The sequence below is a fragment of the Diceros bicornis genome, chromosome 14 (genome assembly GCF_020826845.1).
Source record: "Diceros bicornis minor isolate mBicDic1 chromosome 14, mDicBic1.mat.cur, whole genome shotgun sequence".
In the NCBI taxonomy this organism is placed as follows: Eukaryota; Metazoa; Chordata; class Mammalia; order Perissodactyla; family Rhinocerotidae; genus Diceros; species Diceros bicornis.
In genome coordinates, this window is record NC_080753.1 from 24,728,701 (window position 1) to 24,747,876 (window position 19,176).

The 19,176-nt window shown below is 54.7% G+C and overlaps 1 protein-coding gene across 1 annotated transcript in view; it reads left to right on the top strand.

Moving 5' to 3' along the window:
• Window positions 1–363: 363 nt before the first annotated feature.
• The window catches only part of LRFN2 (leucine rich repeat and fibronectin type III domain containing 2), a 183,135-nt gene continuing 164,322 nt past the window's right edge, over window positions 364–19,176 (top strand). Inside the window, exon 1 of the mRNA XM_058554433.1 lies at window positions 364–535. The gene's annotated coding sequence lies outside the window, so the exon portion shown is untranslated. The remainder of the gene's footprint in view (window positions 536–19,176) is intronic.

Here is a 19,176-nt window from a genome sequence, read left to right on the forward strand (position 1 = left end):
GTGTGTGCGCGCGCGCGGGGGGCAGTGTGCATGCGGGGAGTGCGGGGGAGTGTGTTTGTGTGTGTGCGTGTGGGTGTGAGTGCCTGGCTCGCGCTGAGACACACACACACTCACACACACGCAACCCGGCTGGCTCGTCTGAACTTGAAGACACCCGACATTCCAAGATGCCCGAGGTGCCTGGGAATGCCCGGGGTTCTTCGATCTGGAAAATCCGACCGGCATCTTCCTAGGGAGGGATTATCTTTTTTTGCTTTTTGTTTTTTTAAATCTGGAAGAGAAGAGAACAAGTTGTGCTTTTTCCTCCCTTCTTCTTGCTAAATGCCGTGGATATAACTGAATGAGCCGCTCACGGCTCTCCCCGCCTGGACGTCCGTGGCTACTATCTGCCTGCGTTCGCTGGATCCGCAGCCGGAGGGCTTAGCTCGAGCCTGTCTCGGGCGGGGAAGGATGCGTGGCCGAGCCGGGGAGCCCGGGCGCCCCGCGGAGCCGGCCTCGGTGACTCCCAGCCGGGGGTAGATGCAGCCTCGCCCAGGTGAGTGGTCGCCGCCGCCGCGTCTCCGCGATCCGGGGTGTCTGCGGGAGCTCGGCGCAGGGCTGAACGCACCCCAGGGAACCGGGAACTTTGCATCCTTTCCTTTTTCACTTGAGGACTCCCCTCACCCGGGCGCTCCTGCCTACATCCTCTTCTCTTTTCGCCCATCCTTATCGCGGGAGGTTTTCTTTAATTTCTTTCTTTCTTTTTTTTCGGATAGCGGGGGTGAAACTCGGGGGAGGAGCGGGGAGAGCGGGTCCGAGAGAGGCCGGAGAGCAGGAGGGTGAGGCGGGAGCCGCAGGTAGATGGAAACGTTGAAACAGCAGGAGAACTTTGCCGCCAGACCACTCTGTTGCATGTCCCCACATGTGAGGCCTGGGCAGAGCTATTGCTGGGGGCTGGGTAGGACACCAGGCTTCCTGCGCTCTGTGGGCTGGGTGGGGTGGGGTAGAGTCGGGTGCGGAGGGATGGACTGAGCGCTGATGCAGGGAAGAAAGGCTTCATTGCAGTTTGGGGAGGCAGGTAGGGCAGGCTCAGGGACTCCATCCTGGCCTGAGGCAGAAGGCAGGGACATGGGGGATTTTGTGTGTGTGCAGCCTGGGCTTCAGAATGGCATGATGAAGCAATATGGAAACGGGCATTAGCGGTGCCTGGTTGGTAGGTCTGTCTCCCACCCAGCCCTGCCCTGGTTCTGAGGTTGGCCTGGCAGGGAGGAGGGAGAGCGGTGGACAGCTCCAAGGCGTGCAGTGCCTCGCTCTGCACAGACCCTAGGTGACCAGGACAGGCAGGGGTCTTAGCCCATCTTCCCGTCACCCCAGTACAAAGGACATAGGCAGTGAGTTCGGGGGAGACAGAGCCCCTGGAAACCGGAGCCTGAGAGAGAAAGAGGAGGGAGCTGAGCAGAGACCGCAGAGGGACTGAGCCAGGCCACACCAAGTGCACGCTGGACATCCACAGACAGACAGACTGACACCTGCGGGGAGAGGGAGCTTATCAGAGCCCGCTCTCTGAGCTGGAGTCACAGGCATGGCTGTAGCTGCTCAACCTCTGCCCCGCCTCAGTGGAGTGTGTGTGTGTGTGTGTGTGTGAGAGGAGGGGGCCACTGTGGCTGCAATGGGTTGATTGGCCTTGTGGGGCTGGGGGAGGGGGCGGCTTTAGGAAATTGGCCCCCCTAGGCTGTGGAAGAGCAAAGCTGGGGAGGAAACTGCCAGTCTCTGAGCTGTGAAGTTCCCAGGGACCAGGGTGGGAGGTTCTAGGTGGGCTGTTGTATGTGGGTGAGGCCAAGTTTGGAACTCATGGTGGGGAGGCCGAGGCTGGGGATTGTAGGGAGACTGAGAGCAAAGGACCCGGGTCTTGGGGTTGTACCCTGGGCTGGGTGCTGCCCTCCGTGAGGAGCTTTATAGAGCCATGCGCAGTGGAGCCCAGCCAGCTGTGGAACTTGCTTGTGGGGTACCTTGGAGTCTGAAGGGGGTCAGGAGGTGTAGGGAGGGGTCAGAAGCTTGTGAGGGCTTGCACTGGGAGCCATCAGCCTCCGTGGACCACCCCAGCTGCTGGGGCCCTTCTGCTCACACTGGCGTGTCGTCCTTCCCTCTGGCTGTGGCCAGGAGTGCGGAGTTCCATCTCTCTCCTAGGGCCCCTCACAAGCTCTGCTCAGGCCCCCGGCCCAGCCCTCAATTTAGAGTTTCTGGTCTAATTCCTGCCCAAGAATGTAATTACTTGTCTTCCTGCCCTCCCCCGGGGGAATACAAAGAGCAGACTTGGCATTTCGGTTTCAGCCCCTGGCGGTGCTTCTCCGGAGTCAGGAGTCAGCTCCCAGCTCCGTCTCCTGTCGGGCTGGACCGGGTGCCTGGCGGCCTCTGGGGCTCAGGCTCCCTGCTCCTCTGAGGTGCCAGTTCCTTCCCCAGGCCCAGAAATCTGAGAAGCTGCCGTGTGTGGCCTGAGAGAGGGTGAGCAGAGAGCTTCCAGGAGGCAAGACTGAGGAGGAGAGGGAGGATGGATGGGGGAAATGCAGACGAGGAAGGTGGGGCCACTGGGAGAACCAGGCAGCCGCCCAAGCCCTGGTTTGGCTACAGTGGGAATGTTGTCTGGGCTGCAGCTCTGAAGTAAAACAAAGGATCCAGGAGTTCTGGCCTCCAAGGTCCAGCGGTCAAGTTTCTCTGGCCTGTGGGGTGGAGCAGGGTCTGTCCTCCTTTAGAAAGTCTCCTGTCCTAAGGTGGAGATGAGCACCATTATTGGCATCTGGGGCATCCCATTCTGATGGGCGAGGCTGCTGGACTGAAAGCAGAGACGCAGAGCAAAAAACAACCAGAGGTAGCCAAGTGGAGTTGGACCCTGGACAGAACTACAACAATTTGGGAGTTTTGTGGTTTTTCTTTGGGCACGGTTGGAGTTTTAGAGTCCAACTTATTTGAAGGGATAGAGTTGTCATAGAGTGGAATGGAGCCTAATTGGAGGGCCTGGGTTCAACTTCTGCTTCTGCCACCCCTGTGTTGGTTAACCACTGGAGCCTGTGTGGTCTCATCTGGAGAAAGGAAGTAATAGCCACAGGCCTCGCGGATGTGTTGTGACCCCCTGTTTGTCCTGGCATTCCCCAAACCCCTGTTCAGATCTGCAGGAGTGTTCAGTTGGAGGGGGAAGGGGCCCTCAGAGGTATGGAGGATGGTGCCCCAGCCTCCCAGCCCACCGAGCTGCCAAGAGGGTTTGCTATCACACATAAGCCGATCATTAAAAGACTCCAGGAAGCCCTCCAGAAAACTTCGAGAATTGATGCTGGAGAAGCACATTTCACTTCTGGGGCTGTGACGCCTGCTTCCCTGCCTCCCTCTCCTTTGCTTTGTATGTTTATGGCCACACATATTTGCTCAGGAAGCGGGGGCTCTGTGTTTTACAGGTGTCATCTGTCACCCTTTCCTCTCTGAGCTCGAGTATGAAAGATCCCCCAGATCCCAGCCACTGCCTTCTTCTCACTGACTCTGCCTCTCGCTGCCCCAAGAGGGGCCTCACAGGGCTGGTTCAGGCCCAGGCCAGGTGAATGGACATGGCTCCTGCTGGGGTCTATGTAAGCCTGTGATTGGACTTGGGTCCCTTCTGTGGAGTTGGGGGGCGCACCAGTTGGGGAGAGGTGCTCAGACCCTGACTGTATTTAGTAGGGTCTAACAAACCAACTGGAACAGGGTGGACAGGGAGGTCTAACCATAATGGGCAGGCCTAGGAAGAGGTATTTTCAGGGAGCAGGAAGTCAGGTCTGGAGATAGGGAACAGGGAGAGGAGCCATGTCCAGCCTGCTCGGGGTGAGGGCTATCAGGAGGGCTTCTTGGAGGAGGTGAGGACTTCAGGAACAGCAAAAGCCCATAGCAGTCCATAGAATGCAGATTTTGTTTTCTCTTAAATTCTCAGGGATCACTGGGAATTTGGGGAGTTCCAGGCATGGGATACTGAACAAGTAGAATGGATGTTTTGAGAAATTTCTTAAGCTATCAGGACCAGCTCCTTCAAACAAGTAATTTTTTTATTGCTTCTTATGTGCCAGGCACAGTGCTAAGAGCTTCACATGATTATCTCACTGAATTCCCACAATCCTGCGAAATTGCCACTGTTATTACCTCTACTTTACAGATGAGTAAACTGAGGTTCAGAGAAGTTGGGTCTCTGCCAGGTAGCTAGTAAGTAACAGAGTTGTCATTCAACTCTCACGTCCGCCTGAATTCAAAGCCCACACTCTGACCTCTTCTGTACTGCCTCTCCCCCGAGGTGAGGAACTGTAGGCACCATGGGCTGGCACCTCCTGGAGCCCTGCTGGCCTCCTGGCCTGGGTGGGGAGGCAACTTCAGAGCCTCCATCACAGAACCCTGTGGATCCCAGCCTTCTCTGTGGGCATCCCTGTCTGCCCTGCCCACTCATGCCTGCCTGTTGAAAAGCTTCCGTCAAACAGTCAGCACAGTCCTTGTGGACAGGATGGAAGATGGGACAGTGGAGCGAGCACTGGACTACGAGTCAGGGACAATTCTGCCGCGTGTGACTCGGGTGGTGGGCAAATCCCTTTACTCCCGGAGCCCTGGTTCCCTACTGATGAATCAGGATGCTAATACTTCCTTCCTGAGGTTGACGTCAGGGCAGAGCGGCGTGTGTGCGTCGCTTCAGACATTGAACAAGCCCTTAGGCACTCAAGGTTATATTTGTGATCACTTCCCGATTTAGACCAAGTAACTAAAATGTCAAATGTCCTAATGCCCAGGTATGAGGGCATTACAGCCAGGCTTTCATGTGTCAGTTTCGTGTGGGGCTGGGGTTAACTAACAGAGCAACAGGCCAGCCAGGTGGGCACTGTGCCTTCTGGGAAAAGAGATGATACAGAACCTGCAGAAGAGGAGCGTGTGATCCAGATAATCGGGTGGGATAAGTGGTGGGCAGCTAGGAAGGGACATGTTGACACGTACATCATTTGCTTTCATATTCAGGTGGCCGTTGTTGAAGCTTTGGCACCAGAGTGGGCAGAGGGCATTTGCCTTCTGCTAGAGTTTCTTGACCTTTTTTTCATTATTGCCCTCTCCAAGGAGCCTTAGACACTTTTTTCCTAGTTGCACCCCCCCATGAAATTTTAATATCATAGATATATTGTATATCTGTTCATGTACTATATGTATATATGTGCTTTATATACAAAAAGAGTAAGATTTTTTTCACCCCCCCAAGAACAAATTGTTGCCCCCTTGGGGGCGCTGTTTCCCCCATTGAGAATGCATGCCTTAGGGCTAACAGACTAGGATTCGAAAAAGAGGTGGATTCATGAGGCAGGGAGAATCCAGGTGAGGAGGACAGATCGGCTCTGACATGTTGCTGCCCTGAGTGTGGTCCATGGACCAGCAGCATCAGCATCGCCCGGGAGCGGGCTAGTGATGCAAAACCCCATCCCAACCCAGACCTCTGGAATAGGCATCTCCATTTTATCAAGGTGGGAGGTGGGGGCAGGGTTGGGTGCACTGCCCTAAAACACGAGGCTCGTCTGTGAACAGAGGGCCAGAGGAAAAGAGGTGAGAAACCGAAGACCAGAGACAACTAGGGGCGGATCCCCGGCTCGTTAAACTATTGAGTCCAAGTGCACGAAGCATGTTTAAGCAATGACACTGTCTACACCCGTCATGGTCTATCGGTCTGTTTTTTTCTGGGTGATTTCCTTGCGCTGTAGCTGCAGGTTGTGTAGAAGGTGTGAGGTCCTGCAGAGGAGACACAAGCCTGTGTGTGGCCTTGATTCCAAGCAACAGAAGGCCAGAGTGTCTTTGATTTGGACAGATCTGGGCCTGCTATCTTGAATATCCCCAAGGGCCAAGGTTAATGGAGACCAGACCAACCTGAGGGACAGACTGGAATGGTAGAGACAAGACTTAAGGGCTAAACTGTGTCAAACTGGATTAAGTCACAAAACTAGGCTCTTGTTATTTATCAACCTGCTTGGGATCATCTGCAGTAGAGCCTGGGTCTCCTTGCGGTGGTCCTGTATTAACAGGGCAGCCCTGAAACGTGCGAGACTGCAAAATCCCGAAGTTGGGCCCTTTAGAGTTCAGTGCATTTATTATTGGCTTGTCCTACATTAACTCAGCCACTGGCAGGAGCTAAGCCGCCATCAGTCTGCCCAGACCCCGCTTCGGTCTAGGCCCACGCAGAGCGGTCTTCTCCCTCACCTTAACTTAAAGTTCACAGGGATGCAAAATCTATTTGGTCCTCCCTTCTCCCCTTCCCTAAGACACTTCCTATTCCTTTTCCCCACAGCTGGCGCTCTCCTTCCCAGCCACCCCTCCTTGCCTCTTCCTCTGTTAAGGCAGCTTTAGTCACATAAGCTGGAGGGAGGGTTTTTACTGTGGTTACCGACGAATATTGGGAGCCTGTGGAGGCTCCTGCTTCAGAGTAGTTGTAAACTGGGTCTTGCTGTTACATGATTCTCTCTGGTCCCCACAAAGTGTGACATGTGGTCACTCAGCTTGCAGGACTTAGAGAAGCTTGGGGAATGATCTAGACTCAGGCCCTGCCTTGCGTCTCTGCGCCTGATGAGAGAGAGGTGGGGGTCCCTAGGATGATGGCAATGAGGGTGAAGGCATGCTTGACTTTCTGAGCCCCTGGAAACCCCAGGAAATGCCCAACAAGGGCCATAGATGAGGCCCTGTCATTCTAGAAAGGTCTTGAAGATTCCCGGGTGGGCAAAGTTGATCCTTTGATTCAATGTCATCCCTCTAATGAAGTGAAGCCGCTCTAATACCCAGGTCACTCCTCCTGGGGCAGAAGGGAGGGGGCATGGATGGTGACCTGGGGTCATGGAGGTAAAAGGTTAGAGGTCATTGTACAGCGCAAGGCACTGTGGGCTGGTCACGGAGGACTTGCTGGGATGAGTCCTTTCAGCTCTGCTGGGAGCTTGCTGAGTGACTTGGGCCGGCCTGTCTCCCTTGCTGTAGAACAGGGCCTCTGTGCCCCCTCAAGTCCCTTCCAGTTCAGGTATCTGCTCCTTTGATTTGTAAATCCATGACCCAGCCTCAGAGTAAGATACATGTGCTGAGCCCTCCAGGCCCTGGCAGGGACTTGTCTGGGGTCCTCCAGCTTCCTTCTCACCCTGTTCTCCTTCTGGATGGCGCTGACCTGATGCTTCCCTCTGCTCCATGCCCTCTGTCTGTGGTTAATCTCCCCCAAACCCCAGGACTGGGTTCAGTTTTGAATGACCAGGATCCCAGGGCTGCAATGTGAATGGGGGTATCTCTTTCCTCCCCCGCTCCAAACCACACATGTGCACATACACACACACGCTCCTACACACATATACACTCACATACGTGCACACCCGCACCCACAACTACAGACACAACACACAGACACATGTTCATATGCTCACACTCTCACATACACCCACCCACATACATATACACACTCCCACATACACATACATGTACAAACACAGGCATGCACACATACACACTCCTATACTTGCACACATCCACATTTACACATATGCACACACATACACACCTGCACACAATGCACGTACATACGCATACTTGCACATACACTCACCCTTTCAGACATGCACACACACATTCACACACTCAGATGCATGCTCTCTCACACAGACGCACACTCCTGTGTACTCACACACATTCACACAGGTACACACATGCACACTAGCACATACTCCTTTTGTCCATTGCCTCAGCTTCTCCCTCACAGACGTGGGTGCCTGCCATCCAACCCTTGCTTTACCAAGAGCATTTCTATGCATGCTCCCTTGTAGTCCCTGTCGCCCTTTGAGCTTGGCACGATCCTGTCCTCGTCCCCGTCTGGATGAGGAGCCAGGCTCAGATGGAGCAAGGCCTTGTGGGTGACAGATCCAGGGTGAGAACCCAGACTCCTGACCCCCAGACGTCCCCATCACAGCAGAGCTGTCACAGCCCTTTCACATCCACTACTATGCCTCCTGCAGGAACAGCCCTTGGGGAGAGGAAGGGTGTGTTTTGTCCCTTGTGAAAGATGGGAAACTGGGTCCCAGGAGAGTCACACGCTGCGTGATGGAGTCGGCTCTGGAGCCGTCTGTCCTCCTCTGCTGGGACACATGTGGGCTCCCATGGCTGTTGGGTGATCATTTCTTCCTGGCTCTCAGTCTGCTCTCTGGAGCTTTGAGTCACATCAACCCTCCAGCAACTGAGAAAAGCCACAAGCTGGAACACCCCGATTCTGCCTCACTTCCTCCAAGGTGCAGGAGAGGGTTGGTCTGTCTCTGTCCTCGAGGGTCTAGGAAGCCTCTTGCGGTCGTGTCTCATAATGCTTGTTAGGGATCAGGGTGTGTTCCTCGTGAATGTGCCCCAACTCGCACCGTTTTCGTGGGCTCAGCCCCCCCACTTCTCGAGGCTGTAAGTTCTATGTTTTGCTGCTGCCATGGGGGCGAGGCTTCCTTTTACTCCTTCTGCGGTGCCTCTCTACCCTCTTCAAGCTTTAAGGTCAGGAGAGTCTGATAGTCTAGGATTTGGTGATCAAGTCCATGCCCCTTCATCCATCCCTCTCATGACCTGAAGTCCTGACCAATTCAGTTTAATTCAACAAGCAATTATTGGATGCCTACTGTGTGCTACCCAGCAGGCCAGGTGCTGCCGAGATGAACCATCTCTCCAGTCCCCATGTGTGCACTCAGCCCTCTGTCGCATCCATCATTTGATTTATTCTTCTGAACTTCTTCCAGACCTGCCTTTGGACTCTGGGACTTGGTGGAGGTGGGGGCTGGTGCGGGTTCCCAGTTCTCACTTGTTTCTAGTGCCTTCCCTCACCTATATTCCCATGCACACGTGCGTGTGTGTGTCTGTTTGCTCAGGGCTCAGCTGCAGGTCACACGTGATTAACTGCTGATGTACAGCTGACCGTGGCGGTGACGATGGTGGTGGTGATGGTGATGAAGGCCACATAAGAAGTGAACTCTCAAGCTGCTTTCCCAGATCCCTGGCCACCCCTCCGCTAAGCTGCCATCTTACCACCTCACCCAAATACAAACTGACGGGATGAAGAGATTTGGGGGTCGTGGTCCGCATGTAGGGGCAGTTGGCCCTAAAAGAACCATTTAATCTTCTCCTGGCCTGGTTACTTGCGTCACAGGGTCTGAGCTGAGAAGAAGGGGAACTGAGGGGAGAACCTAGAATAGACACAAATCCCGGACCCTCCATCCAGCCACAGCTTCTAAGCACATGACAAAAGAGGGCCATTGCACTGCGGGGAGGACGTTTCCCTGACCTTCGACGGGCGAGCATCTGAGCACAGGGTGCTGGCAGGGGCAGAGCACAGAGAGGTGGCGGGTGGGCAGGGCAGGCTCCTTATGCTCGAGAAGCCTTCGCCTGATGGGGAAGGCCCGCTCCTTGTCCTTGGGAAGTTTGTGTCTAAGAGAAGAAAGGAGTGGATAAACGAGGCACATTATCCCCATCGCTTAGGCACTAGAATATGTGGACGCAGCATCCTCCTTACATAGGGAGCATGTGTGCACCTGAACCCCCCATTCCCAGGGCTTACGCTGATTCTGTTTTCTCAGTTGTGTGAACTTGAGCAGGTTGCTCTCTCTGTGTCTCTATTTCCTCCTCTGCCCAGTGGGGATAGTAATAGTACCCACCGCATGGGGTTGTTAGGAGAATTAAATGCGTTACTGTCTGTAAAGTGCTTGGAGCAGGGCCCGGCACACGGAGCACGCTGTATAAATGTGAGCTGCTGTGACTCACAGCAGATGCAGTCGCAGCATTTTCCTCAGTGGGGAGGAGCCACTGTGGACCCGCTTAGCTCCTACTCACTTCAGAGAGCCACCCTGTAAATCGTACAGCAACCTGGCGAATTTCATAGTGCTCTCTACCTGATCTCATTGACCCTCCCGACAATCCCACTAGGCAGGCAGGACAGACGTTGTGATTATATCCATTTTACATGAGGGGAAACTGAGGCACAGAGGTTACTAAGTGGTTCCCGGTCCAGTTGGGTTTTTCATTCTATCTTACGACTACACTGTGTTCAGCTGAGGGCTTAGGGGAATTTTTGGGGGGAGGGTTTGGGTGAAGATGGCTGGTGGGCTCAGGACAGGACCTCCCACTTGGGCCTTATTCGTGTTGGGCTCAGATCACTCGGGAAATAGGCCACAGAGTGGGGGAAGTTCACTTCACTTTCCATGTCTGTGTACCTAGGCTGGTCTACATGGCATGGACAGGGAAAGCGGGCTGTGTCCTGTGAGGTACAACACAGTACCTCAGGGGATGGGAGTTAGTGGCAGGACCACAGGACATGCTTATTTGGATCCTTTGAAACCGTCATGAATGTCCTGGGATGGGGGTGGGGGTGGGGGTGGGATGGGGGTCCTAAGGGGTCTGTGGAACATGGACTGGGAACCTTCTATCAAGGAGAAGGCATCTGATTCAGCCTGTCTATATGCGGAGAGAAGGCCAGAGAGAGACATCTCCCTGGACCCTGGTTCCTGCCCCCGACCCTCCACACCCATTCCCCAGGGCTGATCCTGGTGGTGGAAGAGGGACCTCCTGGGTCTTTTGGTTTGAAGGAGCTGGGGAAGCATCTGGGGCAGGAAAATGGGCCTTGAGCCAGGACACAGAGAGGAAGTGAAGACCTCCAAACCAGAGGGAATGCTTGTAGGGTGAGGTTCCAGGAACTCTGGGGGAGTTAGGGTGCAGGAATGGATTATGGGGTCAGTGTTTAGGGTGGGACATGGAGGGATGAGGGGGGGTGGGTGTCAGGGGGGACAGGAGTCAGGGAGGTGGTGAAGGCCTGAATGGGGCAAAGCCATAGGAAGAGAGCCAGGATGGGAGCCGACTGTGGCCCGGGCCTCCTGGCCACTCCTGGCACAAAACCAGGCTGCCTGGAACCCAAGCCCCAGCCCAAGCCCCGTCTCTTGGGGGAGAAGTCCAGGCCCCAAGCTCATTTCCAGGGCGATGTCATCAGCCCAGTCCATAAATCTCGGGCCATGTAAATCTGGCACATAATTGGGAGGTGCTGCAAGTACCATAGCTCCAGCATAAACCTGGGCGGGGAGAGAGAGCCATGGATCATGAGTTATGGGGAGGCCCGCGGGGCGCTGTGGCGGGCTGGCTTGGGGAGTGAGTTATCTGGGGCCAGGCCCCTGCCATGCTGCTCTGCGGCGCCGGGCTGATCTTTACTGTATATTGGTTTTTAAATTACAGTACAGCATTGATTCCCCGCTCTCAAAGTGCAGCCCACACTCTCCGTCCCGAACTCGCTTGGCCCTTCTCTGCCTCTCCTCCTCCTCCATCTGTCTTGTCTCTCTCTCAAGTCAGTTTTTAATGCAGAGTATTATCTTAGATTGTAGCGTGTCACCCCATAGCATCACGTCTATAGTACCTTATACTCATTAGAGTAGACACTGCATTCATCCCTCCACGTGTACAGCACTTGATCGTTTTCAAAGCTCGACTTGCAGCCCTGTTTATCCGCTTTGGACCCCATGACAGCGAGGAAGTAGGGCAAGCAGAGTTGTCTCCATTTAAAGATGAGGAAACAGGCTCAGAGAGGCTAATGGGGTGAGCAGGTCATACTTGGACTGAATTATATTATACTATACCATCCGAATAATGGCTACTGGGTATCGACTGCTCACGGTGGGCCCAGCGCTGTTTTAATGTAAGCTTTATATACTCATTTTATTCCCACATTAATTCTGTCGGGGAGGCACTGTTAGTAGATCATTTTATAGGTGAGGAAGCAGAGGCCCAGAGATGTTAAGTGGCTTGCCCAAGGTCGCACAGCTGGTAAGAGAGCAGAGCTTGGATTCACACCTAAGTGGCATGGCTCCTGAGCCCAGACTCTTATGCACGATTCAAGCTGTCACATGTTGTGATCCCTGAGTTGGAATCAGGATGAGAGGGTGGGGACGGGGTGGGATGGCCTCATGGTGTTCTCAGAGGCACTCTTGTCCTCGCACACCTTCAGTTTCTGTGATAGTTTCACTGCACCCAAAGGAAAGACCTAGGGGAGCTTGCAGCAGCTAGAAATGCCCCCAGAGTGGGGACTACTTTCCTGGGAGCTGACATCTGCAGTTTTGGCCCCCAGGGGAGGGCAGAAGGGCAAGCGCAGAGTAGGGGTGATGGGAGCCTTGGCTGGGTGGCTCGCTGGCTGTCTGCCCTCCTTTCCTGTGTCCATGGAAGGAGGCTGCTCTCCTGAGCTCCATGGGGTCTCGCACAACTGCTTTTGTGCAGTTACCCCTGCCCTTTGGCTTTAGGCTCCAATCACGGGCAAAGCTGCTTAGGGATCCAGCCCATCTCCGAGCCGGGCCTGGCTCCCAGGGGCACAGCAGGCCAGGGGCACCGGAGGAGGAGCTGGCGGTGCCTGGAGGCCTTGCATGTTCTGCTGGGTCCAGCCCCCTCCCTCACTGGGGAACCCCTGCTGAGCATTGCCCTCTGCGAACCTGAGACCCCTGTCTGAGCAGAAGTTTGGAGGGGAAACTGGGTTCAACCTGGACCACGGCAACAGGTCCTTCCTCTCCAGGCTCCTACCTCATCCTAAGGAGGTAGTGTCGCGGCTTGAGTCTGGGTGACATTACGCATCTTGCTGTGGCTCAGAAGCTCATCTCACTGTCTCCCAGCTCTCACTCGTGGGGAGGAGGAGGCAAACGTGCTGGGAGAAGCCGGGATCCCCCGTGCCATCTGCATCTGCATGTCCCTTACTGGGGGCAGGGAGGGGGATGAGCAGTGGGGCCTGAGCCTGAGGATGGTGCTCGAGGCCTGACTTCTGGAAATGAGCCGCACGACCCCAAGAAGCCATGCCCTGGAGAGTGAAGCCTGCCCATCTCCTTTTCCAGGGATCCGCCGTGAAGTGAGGTTTGGGTTCCTGTGGCTGCCTGGCCGGGCTCCCAGGCCATCTGTCCTTGCTAGGGGCCTCTAACAAGGAAAGTGTAAAGTGTAAGGGAAAGGGACCCTTACTCTCTCTCCCGTGGGCTCAGAATCACCAACTCAAGCCCTGTGCTCGACACAAACTGGGAGCATCACTCAGAGGGGCGAGGTGCGTGTTGTCTTTCTTATTAATAGCTACTATTTCTTGAGCACTTGCTATGGGAGAGGAAGCACAGTGATTGAGGCCCAGGAGCAGACAGCCTGTGTTCAAATTTCAGTGATTCCACTCGTGAGCTGTGCCACTTTGGGCAAGTCACCTCTCTGAGCCTCAGTTTCCTCCTCTGTGAAATGGGGCCAACATGAGGACCTAACCCTGGGTTGTCGTGAGTATGAAGTGAGGGAGTGTCTGTATGGTGCTACAGTGTCTGGCACGGGCGTGTGTGTGTTAGGAGTTTCCTGGTGCTGCGATTCACATGCATTCCTGCATTTCATTCCCCTATTTCCTTTGTGAAGTAGGTATTACCTCCTTTGTGCAGACCTGGGAACTGAAGCTTAGAGTAACAATGGGATTTGCTCCTGGTCTAAGGTGACTGTGTGGGTTTGCCTGGAACCCAGGGGACTCCTGGGAGGCAGGACTTTCAGTTTTAAAACTTGGCAAGTCCCAGGCCAACAGGGATGAGTCAGTCACCCTACACAGGTCACCCAGAAACTGTGTGGCCGAGCTGGGATTTGAACCCAGTTGTGTGTGATTCCCACTGCATGCCCTTCACCACCACGGCGGGCTCCCTCGGGGACAGTGCTTCTCTTTGCTGCCCACATTTGCTGAGCCCCTGCAGGCTTTAGACACTCTGTCCTAGTTCATCCTTACAAAACCTTGTGAATAAGACATTCTTATCCGAATGTTACCAAAGAGGAAACTGAGGCACAGAGAGGTAAAGCAACTCACTCAGGGTCACCCAGCCAGCCAGTGGAAGTGGCTGAGCTGGGATTTGATCCTGGGCTATTTGGTGCTAGCACCCCACACTCCAGGCTGCTCTGCTACAGCTCCCCTTGTATCTTTTCCCGGTTCCCTCCACATGTACATGGTCTCATTCCTTCACCTCAGGGCCTGTGGAGTACGCAGAGTGGCTGCCTTTATCCCTGTTTACAGGTCAGACAACGGAAGCTCCGAGAGGCCAGGTTACGCAGCTAACATCACGTGGCTTGTAAGTGACAAGAGCAGGATGAGGTTTCATGAGGGGTTCTCAGCGGGAGCTTCTCGCTGTGGTTTCCTTGTTCAATAACTAGGAGGCGGCCCCCAGCCCTGCCCAGTCCTGTGCAAATTCCTAGAGGGCGTGAGGTCCCACTCATCACTGGGTCCCATGTGCAGAGGGCTGGTTCCGTGCTTGGGCCCCGAGTTGTCCTTCTCTGATCCTCCTCCAACAGGTAGAGGAGGCACCTGGTTGCAGAGTGGACACACCTGCCAGCCGCATGCTCCCCTCCTCCCGCTGGCTGTGGACTGAATGCAGAACGGGCTGCGTTCTCCTGGAAAGGCAGCAAAGGCTCTGTTAACACCAGGCTTGCTTCTAAGGCAACCAAATAAAAGAGTTGGGAAGGAGAGTGACAAGAGTCTATAAATTCTGAATGATGTTCAGGAAAGCGACCTGGGCCCCATGGCCCATAAAACCCAGGTAGCCTGCTGGGTCGGGGGTGATGTACGGAGGCCTTCGTCTGCCTCGGGGTCACCTGCCCATCAAGCCTCCCACTTGTCAGGCACTTTTCTAACCAAACTCTTTTCATAGTTTCTGGCATTTCATGGTTGTCCTCAAGCCACTCATAGGGATGAATTACATCCCATTTACAGATGGGGAAACTGAGGCACGGAGTGGGTTGGTGAATAGCCCCAGCTCACATAGTGACCCAGGCCCCTGGACCCTGACCTAGGAAGCTCTCACTCACATTTGTCCTGATCAAGCACTTAGCCTGCCAGGAACTGTTCCTGGAACAGCAATTTACACTTTACAGTTGTTAACTCACTTAATCCTCACAACAACCCTAGGATGTGGGACTGTTGTTGTGACTGTCATTTCTATTTCATAGGGAGGAAACTGAGGCAGAGACAGTGTAAGTCACTTGCCCAGGACCACCCAGCTGGTAAGTGGCAGGGCACAGATTTGGACCCACACTCTTAACCGTCATGCTGTTAGCAAAGCATAAAAGCAGAACGGCCTGTGACGGGCATCTGCCGTCCCTGCGGGACTGGCTGGTGGCCTCTTACCCGGAGACACGGGCTCCTGTGTTCTGGGTGCTCTGTGCTCTGGGCAGCTTTGGCGCCGCCAGAAAGGGGCATTCGTAAAGGAGCAGTGAGGGCCGGCAGGGGCTAGGAGAAGTGTTGTGGGGAAACCCCTGGGCTGGGAGTCTGGAAGCCTGGATGCCTGGCCCAGCTCTGCCGCCAACCGGCCATGGCACCTGACTGACCCCTCTGAGCCTCTTGCCCCTTTGCCTGTGCCTTCCTCTGATTTGGACAGGGGTGGGGCGTCACGTGGTTTTGGGGGCCCACCTGGTGGTGGCAATGGCAGCAGCAGGAGGACCACAGACGCTCCAGTGCCAGACCTGGCCCTCCCCTCACTGCGGAAACCCAGAGCAGCAGCCGGTGCCCAAACTGCCAGCTGAATACCTGGGCTATTTAGAGCATCTGGCACCGCCTGGAATCTCGGGGTTCTGCTATGTCAGGTGGACTCTGGGCAGTGGCACCTCCCTCTCCATTGCCTTGCCTAATGGGGTTTGCTGGGGGTGGGGGGAGGGACGGGGCTTGGCTGCTGCAGATCCCGTAGCTCTAACACTGCTTTCCCATCAGAGGTGGGTGCTCGGCCACGAGGCAGGGGTGATGGGCTCTGCTGGGGGCAGAGGAGGTACAACATCCCCCTGTTCTGGCCACAGTCTGTGAAATCCCCAGATCTGTGCTGGAGGGAGTCAGCAGAGGGACCTCTCCTAGTTTCCTCCCTGCTTTGAACTTCCTCAGGATGCTGCCGGCCTGGCATGCCTCCAGATAATGTGTTCACTGAGCACTAGTATTGGTCAGCCGCTGGGTTACAGAGGCCAGTGAGACTTGGCCCCTGCCCTCAGGGTGCTCCTGGTCTTGCAGGGGAGGCCGAGAGGTAAACAGGCAGTTACAACATGCTGTGATGGATCTATGACTGGAGGTGAGGAATGGAGAGAGCTTCCAGGAGGAGGTGATTCTCTGCAGCTCCACAGCAGGGGCCTCTTCATAATGGTTGCAGCAGCCTCCTGAGGGGCCCGCCTCCCCAGGCTCCTCCAGCCCTGCCTCAGACAGACACTGTGCATGCCTTGCTGAAGACTCTCCATTGCTCTCAGGATAAAACCCTAACTTGTTAGGTGGCCTGCAAGGCACTGGCCTGTCAGCTTCCTGGCCTGGTCTGTGCCCTCCCCACCCGCCACTGGACATCCACGGTTCCTCGAGTGCATCATGCTCTCTCCCACCTCTGGGCCTCCCTGTTCACTGGGCCCTCTGCCTAGAACACCATTTCCCCGCACTCTGCTTGGCTGGGTCCTTCTCATCCTTCAGGTGTCAGCTTAAGTGTTGCTCCTGGGGGTGGCCTGACCATCCAGACTGGAGTTGGCCCCCTGCTGCTCTCAGTCAGGGCAGCTTCTGTTTTCTTCCACATGCCTCTCCTACTCTGTATTTGCTGGTTTCTTGCTTCTCTCTTGCGGCCTGTGAGCCATGTGAGGGCAGGAATAGTGCAGGGGTTACAAGCACAGACTGGGGCTCAGACTGCTGGCAGGCAAGTCCTGCTGCAGTGTTACCAACTGTGCGACCCTGGGGAAGTTGCTCCCCCTCTCTGTGTCCAGTTTCCCCCTGTGTGAAATGGGGAAAATAATAGAACCTACTCCCTAGAGGTGTTGTTCGGGTTTAATGAGTTAATATATGCAACGCACTTTGAACAGTGTCTGGCATACGGCAAGTGCTCAATAAATGTTAGCTATCATTATTATTTTTATATCCAGTGCTTAGAATAGTGCCCGACTCAATAAATATTTGGTGATTAGATGAGACACCTGGGCTGAATCTTCAGGGAGTAGGTTGGGGTTGGTTAGAGAGAAAATGGTGGCTCTCAGCCCTGGCTGCACATTGGAATCACCTGGGGGCCTTTAAAAACCAGTGATGCCTGGGCCCCTCTCCCAGGAGAGTCTGATTAATTGTTGTGGGGGTGGCCTGGCATTGGAGTTTTAAAGGTCTCCTGGGATTCTGATTCCAGGGCTGAGAACCACAGAGATGGGGAAAGATAGGCATTCGCAGCACAAGAACATCATGCAGCTGGGAAGGCCTTGCTGGAGGAAGTCCTTGAAGAGGGGCATAGAGGGTGAGGCCGGGGGCAGGGAGTTGAATGGTGGCCCTGGAAGGCAGGGCCAGGCCAGGAAGGGCCCAGCATGCCAGGCTAAGGAGCTTAGGCTTGGTGGGAAAGTCGGTGGGGAGCCTGGAAGGCTTTTAAGCGGGAGATGACATGGTCCGATTTGCCTTTAAGGAAACTGGCCTGGATGGACGTGTGGAGGATGGATTACCACGAGTGAAATTGAAGGCTCGGAGATCAGAGTGCAGAAGCCCTTCTGCCACTGTGAGAGCAGTTCAGGGCCAGGGTCGTACAGGGAAGGCGACTTGCTGGTCTCCTGTTTAATTACTTAATCCTCCTTGGCATGTCTGAACAGTGAAATCTGGTCAGTGCAGGACTCCTGCTTGCCACCTGCCCCCAGCTGCAGCCTGTGTCACTCTAGGTGGATGTAAACCGCATCTCGTCCTGACCACGGAAGGGCTTTTCTGTCTGGGTTCTGAGCCAGAATCTAAATTGTAGCGAAAATTCTCTATTCCATAGCCCCTTGGCCCCTGAGCTGGTTATTTCAACCTGGAAACCCCTCCCAGCCCTGCCTCCTCATCTATGACACCCTCCCAGCCTTCGATCTAAGTGTACCAACTCTTCCCTGGGTTCCAGGCTGGTCCACCTTGAAGCGACAGACCCCCGTCCTCAGGGCCTTCTCTCCCAGCAGCAGGTTGAGGATTTTCTCAATCTTCCCCTGCACCTGGCTCGCAGGTGGGGGTCACACTTCCTGACTCCCAGCTCCCTGGCCACCAAGCTGTTTCCATCTAATTGTTCAATTGTCCTGCTACACGTGGATGTAGGTCCCAGAGCTGCCTTTGGATGGCAGGACTCTTAATAAAGTGACCCGTGTCCTTCCCACCGTCCCACACTGTCTACCACCCCTTAGAAGCAGTGTAGATGGGTGCTCCAACCTGGCTCTGCTGCTTACTGGCTGTGTGGTCTTGGGCCAGTCATTTGACCTCCCTGTGCCTTAGTTTCCTTGTCTGTAAAATGGGAGTGAAAACTCAGAGACATTTAGTTAGTCCAGTGCCACCAGTGATGGTCACAGCCATCCAATTCAGAGGGTACAATGGGCTTTATTTAGCATAGGGAAGGACTCAGGACAGGACAGAAAGCATGCACAGCCTCTTCATCTTCATCTCACAGGGAGGCCCGGCCGCTGCCCACATAAACAACTTTCTTTGCCCCTCACCCACACGGGGCACGTCAGCTGCTGTGGCTAAGAGCTGAGATGCACGTGAGTCTCCTTGGGACAGAGAAGCTGCAGCCTTGATTTCCTGCTATCCGTATACCATTTTAGAGACCTAGGGCCTGCCTGCTAGCTCACAGTTCCTGGGCCCATGGATCAGGGGTTTCACAGGACACAGGGCAGACACCGCAGACCACATGCGCTCTAACTGTACTGCGAAAGGACAGCCTGGGTCGTTTTCCCAGGGAGGCCCAGGCTGCCATCAAGCCTTGACTCAGTTAGTTATCTGCACACGACAGTTCTTATATGAGGGGACAGTCAGTAGACTGCTGTCAACTAACAAAGGCAAAAACTGGAGTTATAAGAGAGAGAGGAGAGAGAAAAGCTGCAGACCATCTGGGAACAGTGAATTTTGTTTTTACGTTTTTGGGGGTAAACTGATCAGCTGGCAGCTGGCACAGCAGTTAGTCCGAGCATTTCTGTTCTTGAGCAGGCTGCCTCGGGGCATCAAATAACACAATGGCAGTTGCTAGGAATTTTCCAGAAGAATCTCAGGAGTTCACCTGGGGGGCAAAGTCTCTCTGGGATGCCTGGCAGTGCCACCTCCCCAGCATCTCCACCTTAGCTAGGCCAGGTCTACACCTTCACCCCATGGAAATTCCTTAGTGTGGGGCCGCTGTGGGGTTAAATGGGTCAATGCATGCTAAGTCCTCAAAACGGTGAAGA